This window comes from Equus asinus, unplaced genomic scaffold, assembly GCF_041296235.1.
Source record: "Equus asinus isolate D_3611 breed Donkey unplaced genomic scaffold, EquAss-T2T_v2 contig_655, whole genome shotgun sequence".
Lineage (NCBI taxonomy): Eukaryota > Metazoa > Chordata > Mammalia > Perissodactyla > Equidae > Equus > Equus asinus.
The window spans coordinates 49,200-56,930 of NW_027225355.1; the positions used below are offsets into that span (position 1 = coordinate 49,200).

General features: G+C 37.1%; 1 pseudogene; it reads left to right on the forward strand.

The window, feature by feature from the left end:
• Window positions 1-5,155: 5,155 nt before the first annotated feature.
• On the forward strand, window positions 5,156-5,773 carry LOC139044185 (myelin-associated neurite-outgrowth inhibitor-like; annotated as a pseudogene).
• The last annotated feature ends 1,958 nt before the right edge of the window (window positions 5,774-7,731 follow it).

The following is a 7,731-nucleotide window of genomic DNA, read 5'->3' on the forward strand; positions in this document are numbered from 1 at the left end:
CCATTACCAGGGAGATTTGTGCTACTTTTTTGAGTTTTAATGATTTTTTTCTTTTGAGGAAGATTACCCCTGAGCTAACTACTGCCGATCTTCCTCTTTTTGCTGAGGAAGACTGGCCCTGAGCTAACATCCATACCCATCTTCCTCTACTTTATATGTGGGACACCTGCCACAGCACGGCTTGACAAGCAATGTATAGGTCCGCAACTGGGATCCTATCTGGCAAACCGCAAGCCGCTGAAGCAGAACATGTGAACTTAACTGTGGCACCACTGGGCTGGCCCCTAGTAGTTGCATTTTTAATTTTTTAAGGAAATTTCATAGTGTTTCCCATAACGGCTGATCAATTACATTCCCAGCAACAGTGTTCAAGTGGTCACCTTTCTCTAGATCTTCACCCATATGATGTATTTGGACTTTTTGATAGTAGCCATCTTAACAGATTTGAGGTGATGTCTAATTGTGGTTTGGACTTTCATTTTCCCTATGATTGGTGAAATTGAGCATCTTTTCACATGTCTGTTGGCCTTTTGTGTATCTTCCTTGGAAAAATGTCTATTTATGTCTTTTGAGTGTTTTTTAATCAGGTTATTTATTTATTTACTTAACTTTTGAGTTGTATGAGCTTCTTATATATTTTGGATAGTAATCTCTTACGGTATGTATGATTCACAAATATTTTCTCCCATTCAATAGAGTACCTTTTTATTTGTTGATTGTTTCTTTTGCCATGCAGAAACTTTTCACTTTGATGTAGTTCCATTTGTTTATATTTTTCTGTTTTTGCCTATACTTTTTGTGTCAAAACCACAAGGTCATGGCCAAGAACAATGTCAAGGAGTTTTTCTCTGTTTTCATCTAAAAGTTGTTAGCTTCAAGTCTTACTTGTAAGTCTTTAATCCATTTTGAGTTGATTTTTGTACATGGTATAATATGGAGTCTAATTTCATTCTTTTACATGCAGATATTGTGTTTTCTCAACATCATTTATTGAAGTGACAATCCCTTCGCCACTGTGTATTCTTAGTGCCTTTTTTTTTCAAAGATTGGCACCTGAGCTAACATCTGTGGCCAATCTTCTTTTTTCTTCTCCCCAAAGCCCCCAGTACATAGTTGTGTACTCTAGTTGTAGGTCCCCTGGTTGTGCTGTGTGGGCCGCCACCTCAGCATGGCCTGAGGAGTGGTGCTAGGTCTACAACCAGGATCCGAACTGGCAGAACCCTGAGCTGGCAAAGCTTAATGACTCGGCCATGGAGCCAGCCCCTTCTTAGTGCCTTTGTAAAAATGTTAGTCAGGTTTATTTCTGTTCTCTTTTTTCGTTTTTAGTGGCCTATGTCTTTTTTATACCATTACCATATGGTTTTGATTACTATATCTTTGTAACACAGCTTGAAATCAGCTTTGTTCTTGATCAAGATTGCTGTAGCTATTTGGGGTCTTATGGGTTCCATGCAAGTTTTAAGATTTTTTTCTATTTCTTGGAAAAATGCCATTGGATGTTGATAAGCATTGCTTGGAATCTGTAGATCATTTAGGGTATAACGAACATTATAACAGCATCGATTCTTTCCATGCTTGAGCACAAGATACCTTTCAGCTTATTTGAGTCTTCTTCAGTTTCTTTTACCAATATTTCATAGTTTTCAGTGTACAGATTTTCACCTCCTTTAGTAAATTTATTCCTAAATATTTTATTCTTTTTGATGCTATTGTAAATGAGATCTTAATTTCTTTTTCAGGTAGTGTATTGTTAGTGTATAGAAATGTAACTTATTTTTGCATATTAATTTTATATCCTGCAAGTTTATTGAATTCATTTATTGGTTTTAACAGTTTTTTGTGGAGTCTTTAGGGTTTACTATATGTAAGATCATGTCAACTACAAACAGAGAAAATTTTACTTCATCCTTTCTTATTCAGATGCCTTTTATTTATTTTTCTTTCCTAATTTCTTTGGCTAGGATTTTAGTACTATGTTAATTAGAAGTGGCAAGAGTGGCACCCTTGTCTTGTTCTTAATCTCAGAGAGAAAGTGTTCAGCTTTTTCTGTTGAGTATGATGTTAGCTGTGGGAATGATTGTATGATTTTAATTCTTCATTTTGTTAATGTCTCATTTATTGATTTACACATATTGAAACATCCTTTCATCGCAGGGATATGTCCTGCTTGATTATGGTATATGATCCTCTTAATATGCTGTTGAATTCAGTTTGCTAATTTTTGAGACTTTTTGCATCTATGTTTATCAGCAATATTAGCCTGTAATTTTCTTTTCTTCTAGTGTCCTAATTGGGCTTTGCTATCAGGATAAGTCTGGTCTTATAAAATGAGTTCGGAAGTGCTCCTTTCTCTTCCGTTTTTTGAAACAGTTTAAGAAGGATTGGTGTTAATTCTTCTTTAATTGTTTAGTCAGATTCACAAGTGAAGCCATCTGATCCTGGACTTTCATTTGTTGGAGGATTTTTGATTACTAATTCAATCTTATTCCTTGATATTAGTCTGTTTGGATTTTCTACTTCTTTTTATTTCTACTTTTTTGTTCAATTCATTTAAACGAGACAAAAACAAACAGCAATTTAACTATTTCTCCCATCTCCTTCCTCCCACCCCTGGCAACCACCAGTCTGGTCTCTGTATCCATGAGCTTGTATCTATCTATCGATCGATCTTTCTATAGTATATAGCATACATATCTAGCATACATATTATAGAGTATATACATGGTGTATAGTTCATAGTGTGTATAAATAGTGTGTGTTTGTATAGATATATTCCACATATAAGAGAGATCCTACAGTATTTGTCTTTCTCTGTCTGACTTATTGTATTTAGCATAATGTTCTCAGGGTCCAACAACATGGTCACAAATGGCAAGATTTCACTCTTTTTTATGGCTGAATAATATTACATTGTATATGTAGATATCATTTCTGTTTCCTCATGACAGTCTTGGTAGATTTTACATTTCTAGAAATTCATCCATTTCTTCCAGATCATCTAAATTGTTAGCATATAGTTGTTCATAATAATATGTAATGTGCTTTTTTATTTCTGTGGTATCATTTGTAATGTGTAATCTTTCATTTTTGATTGTATTTTTTGACCCCTCTTTTTTTTTCTTGATTAGTCCAGCCAAATTTTCGCCAATTTTGTTTACCTTTAAAAAAAAGCATTTCTCAGTTTAATTGATCTCTTTTATTGTTTTTAGTCTCAGTTTTATTTATTTCTACTACAAACTTAGGACTTAATTTATTCTTTTACTAGTTCTTTGGAAACTTCAAGGTTAGGTTGTTTATTTAAGGTTTTTTTTTATGCAGACATTAGCTCCTATAAAATTTCTCTTATTAACTATTTTCATTCCACCTCAAAAGTTTAGTATGTGGAAGTGTAGTTTGAGATTTTTAAATTTATTATATAAATTTATTATATTAAACAGAATAATTTCAACTACAGCTTGCATGGTAATAACTTTATATTTGTCAACTTTCTCTTTCACCAGTCCCCTCTTTTCTAGTGTTAAAAAATATACAAGATGTTTCCATTTCCAACATAAAAACAAATTAATTAAAAATGGTCTAAGTTTTTGGAATTGTTACATTCAATGACTTGAATGAATCTCCAGACAAGTATGCTCAGTGAAAAAAAGCCAATCCTGAAAAATTATATAGTGTATAAAACTCCTCTCATATAATATTTATGTAATATACATAAATTCATGTAATTCATGATGGAATTATAGAGTTGAGAATAAATTAATGATTTCCACGAATTAGGGGAGGGTGTGTTGGTGTGGCAGTAAATGGCAAACTGATGGACTCTCATGGTAATGAACCTGATCTGTATCTTGACCGCAGTGGAGGACACTCTAACCTACATTCATAATAAACTTACATAGAACTAAACGCACACACCCACACACATACTTTCGAGAAAAGTAAAACTAGGAAAATCTGAGAAATATTGAGAAATTTTATCAATGTCTCTGTGCTGGTTATAATTATTGTACTTTAGTTTTATAAGATGTCATCCTTGAGGAAAGATGGGTAAAAGTTACTTAGTATCTCTCTGCATTATATCTTACAATAGCATATGAATCTAAGATTACCTCTCAAAAGAAAAGAGTTTAAATTAAACAACAACAACAAATCAAGTATTTATACAAACAACATGGGTGAATCTCAAAAACATGTAGAATGACAGAACTCTTACTCAAAACTGGATGCCATAGAACTCCACTAGTATAAACGCCCAGAAAACAAACTAATCCAAGGTGGTAAAAAGTCAGAACAATGTGGAAACTTCTGGGGTTTGGGGCAAGGATTAACGGGAATGGGCGTAGGAGGAAGAAATTTTCTGCAGGATAAATTCAACACACTACGTGGGTGTATGCATTTGCCAGAATTCATTGAGTGGTACATTTAAATTTGTGTATCTGACTGTATTTAAGTAAAAATATAGCATATGTAGTTTCACATACCAATTTTTTTAATTGAAAATATAGAAATAAAATTTAAAAATAAGCAAACAACTCTAATTAGTTAATATTATATATCTATCCTCAGATGTTCAGGGGCTAAAGTGTACCAGTGTCTGAAATTCACTTTGAAACAAATAAAATAAATAAAATGGACTAAATGGAGAAAGGCATTCATAAATATATAGTTATGTGATAAATAAAAAACAGTTAAATGAAGATAGAAATATGAGCATTGACTGTATATAAGTCTTTCAACTTATTCATTTATAAAATAATTTTCATACTCCAATGTTGGGAGAAAAACAAAAATATCAAAGAATATATAAAAACAAAAGATGTAGCAGCGTGGGCGGGTCGCGCGGGCTGCGGAGAGGCGGGCCGGGCGCGGAGCAGGGGAGAGGCCCGCGGCGGCGGCGGCGGCGGCGGCGGTGGAGACTGGCCCTGGCGGCTCGGGCCCCGCATCGGAGCAGGCCTCGCGGCGCTCCCCCGGCCGGCGAGCTGGTCAGCGAGGCCCAGGCCGCCCGCGCGGCGCGGGGAGCGATTGTTACTTTAGCTGATGGGTGCTTATCGGACGGCCCACATGGAGAAGAGCTTCATCGCTGCAGAAAGTGCTGTTGGACAGCGCTGATCTGGACTCCTGTCTTAGCCTTGGTTGTGGATGTCATGTTCTTGAAATCATGAATCCTATTTATAGCCCTGGTTCCTCTGGGGTTCCCTATGCAAATGCCAAAGGAATTGGTTATCCAGCTGGTTTCCCCACGGGCTACACAGCAGCGGCTCCCGCCTACTCCCCCAACATGTACACTGGAACGAACCCCACCTTCCAAACAGGTTACACTCCTGGCACACCTTACAAAGTGTCCTGTTCCCCCACCAGTGGGGCAGTGCCACCATACTCCTCCTCCCCCAACCCCTACCAGACCGCCGTGTACCCCGTGCGAAGTGCCTACCCCCAGCAGAGCCCATACGCACAGCAAGGCACATACTGCACACAACCCCTGTAGGCAGCACCTCCTCACGTCATCCACCACACCACGGTGGTGCAGCCCAATGGCATGCCGGCGACGGTGTACCCTGCACCTATCCCTCCACCTACAGGCAACGGGGTCACCATGGGCATGGTGGCTGGGACCACTATGGCGATGTCAGCAGGTACCCTGCTGACTGCCCACTCCCCAACTCCTGTCGCCCCTCACCCAGTCACGGTGCCCACATATCAGGCCCCCGGAACACCCACCTACAGCTACGTGCCCCCTCAGTGGTGATCACCCTGCGATGTTTGAGGATGGAGCTGTGCGGTCACATAATGGAGGTTCCACAGCTGGTGCTGCAGGCCTGGCGCCTCCAGCCCGGACTTTCTTCCTAATGCTCTGACACTTAGCTAGCACTCCTGCGGCCCGCCCGGCAGGTCCCAGCGCCATGAGTCTCCAGCTGACTCTGGGTTGTTCTTACAGCAAATCCTGTTTTGTGGGCTGCCTGGCAATTTTTTAGCTAACTATAATGATAAAAACGGAGTATTAATCTATTCAGAATCACATCTAGTTGAATGCATGTTTAAAAAACAAACACAAAAACAAAGCTTGCTCAATCTACCTGCAGTGACTGATGCAAACCCATCATATGCAAAATCCAAAGGAATGGGAAGTGTTTTATAGCTTGTATCCCTAATGCACTGTTGTAACGTATGCCAAGTCTTAAAGTTGTACGTGTTAAAGCGAATTTCTTCATAGAGCAAAAAAAAAAACGAAAGATGTAAAGATTTTGAGTAACTCAGCTATACAAATACACAATTTATTAAGTGACTATTGATTACAACCCTTAAATAAGTTAAAATAAATTGAATATTTATAAGGAAAAAATAAGAAAGAATTCTGCACTTAGAAATTGAGAACAAGTCTTCTAAATTGCTATAGGTTTAGGAAGATGTAAAAAGAAATATATCAAGATGTATGAAAAAGAAGGAGATACTTTTCAAACTTGTAGGATATGACTGAAGACATATGGTAGAAGGGACATAAATTGCGGCCTGCATTTAATATTTAGTCACAGAAATACATTTACAGGAATGTTAGGCAATATATCTGGGGAATTAAGAGATATCTGAGAAAAACAAACTAAAAATAAAGTAAAACAAAAGTCTTCTGCCATATAAAAAATGATTAATTTACCATAAAGTAAAATTTAAAACAAACAGTAAACAGGTTCTGGAAGTTAAGGATGAAGATTTTATAAGAAACACAAAGGGAAAAAAAGTATAAGAAAAACTGGATGAAAATGCTACATACAAAAATTAATTGTTAAAGAATATATAACTAAAAAAAGTGCTAATTAACAGAACAGACATAACCAGTTACTGATTATTCTGCTGAATTGTCACACAGTGTAACCCTCTCAGACAACATCCAGGTAAACAAATTGCTTTAACATAATAAGCATCACCAAAATAAAGTAAATAAGTAAATGCACAGGAGGAGATATTTGAAGAAATAATGAAATTTTTTTCCCATTTGAAGCAAGATTATATTTCCCCCTCAAAATTGATATGCAATGCCAAACATAATATAGTAAAAAAAATCTACACATGGGCATATTTGTAAAGTTTAAGACCATGAAAGGTAAAGAGAAAATTCTAAACTTTCTCAAAAGAATGCCTTACAAAACAAAATAATTATGGTCTCATCTGGCTATTCCGTGGCAACACTGATATATTTTATGCTCAATTTTGCAATAAGGAAACTAAAAGCTTCAGTTATTTTCCCAAAAATACAGCAAATGGGAGAGCCTGTCAATGTTGTCCGAATTTATTCCTAAGTAGTTGGATCCCGAGTTTCCTATACTCATCACCATATACACTTGTGTGTGCTCCTCTATATACGTGACTTTTATTTGTCCTTCAACTAGTATCTACCCAGTTGAATGCAAGTACAATATGGCAAGCAATGTCCTCAGCACTTTGGATGCATCAGTGAAGAACAAAGACAAAAATGCTTATGGGTGCATTATATTTTAGGTTGAGTGCATGTGTGTGTGGGAAAGGCAGATACTAAACGTAAACATAATAAATAGGTAAATTCTATTGTATGCTAGAAGATCATCAGTGCTACAGTGAAAGGAAAAGTGGGACAAAAGTGAGGCCCATCAAGAGTGACGGGGGTGATAGTGGGGAGCTCATGCTAGGCCCCACTGAGTAGCTACCTTTGGAGCACAGACTGGAAAGAAATGAGGGAATTCACCCCATAGATTCTTGGAGAAA